We start from the raw sequence: 4,296 nt of genomic DNA, 5'->3' as shown, positions 1-4,296 counted from the left end.
GCACACCCCCCCACACACACTAAGACTCCATCTCTCTCTCACACACACACACAAACTAAGACTCCATCTCTCTCTCTCTCTCTCTCACACAGACACACCCCACACACACACACTAAGACTCCATCTCACACACACATGCTCTAGGCGGAGCATTTGTTCCTACCACCCTTCATCCAACCTTACCCGTATGATAAGCAATCACCTTTATTTACTTGCATAACATGGATAAATTCCACTTTACTTTAGTAGTCAGCAAACTTATCATCTGTACTCTTATAAAAAACGAGTTGGCGATGATGATGTGTCTGCCATCTTGTAATACAGACCGTATGATCTATATCTGAGGATAGAAAGCAAACTATGATGATTTTACAAAAGATACTCGCACCTCTCTCCACATCATTATCTCCCGCAACCTCATTGCTCAGCAATTAAAAAAGGAATAAGTCTCTCGAACAATCTAGCATGCATGGTGGCCGCTGCCGCCTGCCGGCGCCGTCCATCCCCATGCCTCCGCCCATTCCGACCACCAGTCACCACTACGCTCCACTCCTCCTCGCCTTATCTCTCATCTTTCATTTTTTCGATGACATTCTCGAGATACCAGTTTTCCGATACAATTCTCGAGATATCATTAGTTTTTACACATGGGATTACTCCTGCATGGGTCAATCACAACAGGTGTTCTGTAAAAAAATGCATATTGATGTTCCGTGCAATGCACAAGAATCTTGCTTGTAATTATATAACGCAAATCACGAGCAGGAAGTGACATTTTTTTGACACAGCCACGTTAACATGGCCACGTAAATCACTAGCTAAAGTAAATACCATTATACTTATATCCCGATGCAAAAGGTTGAGTACATGTCCGAAGAGTAGAGTCGCACACACGCACTCTATCTCTCAGGATCTCTCTCACACACACACACACCAGTTACGTGACGCCCACTTAAGCAGACACGTATGTTACAATTTGTGCACCCGCGGGTACACGTGATGCTGCGCATTTATTTAAGCCGGAAGGCGAACCCAAACAGTAGCTGCATTCATTCCCCTCCCGCCGCCTCTTCTCTGGTCGCCGTCGCCCGGTAGCTATGGGCCGGCCGAAGGTAACAACATACGCCATACTCCCGCCGGAGCGGCGCTTTAATATGGAAATTTTAGTGGTCATGCATGCATCTTTTTGTGCTAGCACTCCTACATAAGGGTTGACCGGTCGCTTCCCGCGGATGTGCGCGGGCGGTGGAAGAGGAGGGAGAAGGGAAGCAGGCTGTGGAGTAACGTTTTTTACCACAATTTCTTAGGAAACTGAGTGCAATAATTGAGTAGTTTTGCAAACTACCAGTACTACACCTGAAACGGTTCAAAACCTATACTCCCTTGCCAGCGCGTGCTTCCCGCGTGAAACGGTCAGCGTCGCTCTGGAGCGTCAGTGCCGCATTAATGCCCGGCCAGAGCGGAGGCGACCTCTCACTGGCGCCGGCTTTGAAGTGGCGCGACGGCCGAGAGAGCGCCGCTTCCCGTTGCACGTGACTGCTTCGCATCGAGACTGGCCATAGGCTCTGTTTGGATCCATGGGTTAGAGTTAGTTTGAGCTAGTTGGGGCTCAAATAGCCCTAAAGTATCCAAGCATGAGGGTTTAAATTGGAGCAAGTTGCACCGAACCCACCAAAAAAACTATCCCACCCAAGAGGTGCTAACTGGAGATAGTTCTCATTGGGACCACTGAAAAATCACTTTTCTCTCTCCATGAAGTGCATTTATTGTCAATCTAACCCTGCCACCCAAACACCTCTTTGGCTACAGTTAGTTCAGGGTTAGTCATGAGTTAGTCTAACCTCTAGCTAAGTTAGAGTATCAAACAGGAGCAGTATAGGACATGCAAGTTGCTCAAAGCATACAGGCAAATTCGTACGTGAAAGGATTTTTTCTTTTTGAAAACGGAACGTGAAAGGAATTTTTTTTAGAATGCTCTTGGCATGTCACTAACATGTGATAGTTAACCGACCTCAATAGATGGCAGAAACGCCAGCCCGCCGCACTTTGATAGAGACGAGGAGGGAGAAGCGATACAGGCTGCTGGATTACTAGAGATAGGTGTCGCACGGAAGCCAAGAAATATGGTGATAGCGTGGGTTAGCCATGTACTAGTATGATGTAACTACACTGGGCTGCCGTGTTTCGTACTCTTCCAGTCGACTGTGGAGATGATTGGTTAATTTTATATCGCTGAATAATATTAAATATTATGAGTGCAGACGCTCCACCACGAGGTTCCTTGCTCCTTCTCGGTCGTCCGGAATCTATGTTCTTCCACTCTATTTTTTTACGTGAGCTTTGTTCATCCTTTTGCCAACACGCGAGACATCTAGCATCAAGGTGCACGTGTTATGCAAGGATCGTTCCATCTATATGAAGAACACGTGGGACTGGAACTACGAGACGGACATGTACACAGGAGTGGACGTACGAACCTGAGTAATGTAGCGTAGTAAGTGAAGTAGAAAGGCACAAATGGTATGAACATGCGTGGCATATATGGTGTGTTTGGTTGCGTTCTTGTCTCAGCATAGTTGTTCCCTCTTCATGCATGCTCAACTCAACACCCCTCTTCATGCATGCTCTCTTCATGCATGCTTCTAGTGTATTTGTGCTAAACTAGTGTGGACTCATGCACCCTCCATACACTCTACCAAACACCCAAAAGTAGGTCGAGAAGGGAACTCTTGGGCGGCATTTGTCTCTTACTACGTACTACCACTAAATGTTGTACGTGCAATGCACGGTGATGTTATGGAGTACGTGCCTAAGTACTCTACTACTACTATATTAGTTGGAGGCACATATTAACTTTTATATTTGTTTATGTGTATGCCCCGAGACCTTCCAACTAGACGTGTCTTTCTCTCCAGGTCACACTTTGTATCGTTCATACCACTAAGTACTACTACGTATGGTCTCCGACCCAGAAGTGGAAGAAGTGGAGACGCTCTACCACGCTGTTTTTTTACGCTGGGCTCTACCACGTTATTCATGTCCCACTCCTTTCGCTGACGCGTGGGACATCCAGCACGTGCCGTGTTTGGCACCCTTCGTCATAAGAGTTGAAACGCTAGCATTCATCAGAAATAAAAAATAATTATAAATCGGCAGTGATACTATTTTTTTGCGAACCAATCAGCAGTGATACTATACCACACGGTTTCCTTGCTCCTCGATATCGGAAAGAATACTTCCGTTCGCCAACATGTGGGACGTCGACCATCCTGGTCCACTTGCCATGCACGCAGAACTCCAAGGGAGAGTCACCCAGGTCGTCGCGCCGCAGTAACAATGACTAATGAGCCGTCAAATCACAGGCCCACTTCCCACTTTGAAGTTGCTCGGACGAAGGAACCATCATGACTTCGTTGAATTCCGCTTCTTGAAGAAAACTACTGTACCAGCAGTACTGCTAGCTACAGTAGTTACTCCAACAGAGGCCTCCTTTCGTTCATAGGATAGGAATATGAAAATCATAGGAAGTGAGATGACATGCATCTCAATTCCTATAGAGAAAGAGATGCCATTTGATCCTTAGGATAGGAATTTTTCCATTTAGTCTAGGCTAATGTACTGGTAATTTGCTCTAAAAACTACAGTAGTAACTAGTAGTATTGGTACATGCTCGTACTCAGACACAGACACACACACTAACTACTAGTACTACTACTTCTCACATGCTGGCCAGACGCCGTCGTTCTCCTTCCTGGCTTTGTCGGCGACACCCCACCGTGCTTGGATCTCCGCCGACCTCTCCGCAGCAGCGCGTGCGTCCTTTTCTTTCTTGCGGCGGCGGCCTCTCTTTTCTTGAGTGCTTTCTGACTTTTCCGCTCCCTCTGTGCGGCTTTGGCCGCCTCTTGCTCTACCGCCCATTCGGCCTTGGCATCTTCAAATTCCTCCCACATAGTTGTGAGGTCGCGAGCGGCGATGAACTCGGCACGGCGGGATGCCATCGCTTCCCTACCATTTTGTGTGCGGTCGTGGGCGGCGAGGAACTCGGTGCGGGGGGATGCCATCGCTGCCTTACCGGTTAGTGTGCGGCGCGGTGGCATGAACGACGCTTGGTGAGAGCTCTGGGGTGGAGTGGCCGGACAACCGTATAGTGCATTGGTTTGTCAAGAGCTCAAGGACAGAAGACGAAGCAAATTTGGACTCCCCTTCAATCCTGGTCATTTATTACCGAGTAAAATGCATTGGCGGTCATCGAACTTGTCTTGATAGCTCACTTCAATCATTGTATATGAGATATGG

This window comes from Triticum aestivum, chromosome 2D (genome assembly GCF_018294505.1).
Source record: "Triticum aestivum cultivar Chinese Spring chromosome 2D, IWGSC CS RefSeq v2.1, whole genome shotgun sequence".
NCBI lineage: Eukaryota > Viridiplantae > Streptophyta > Magnoliopsida > Poales > Poaceae > Triticum > Triticum aestivum.
This window is presented reverse-complemented; position numbering follows the sequence as displayed.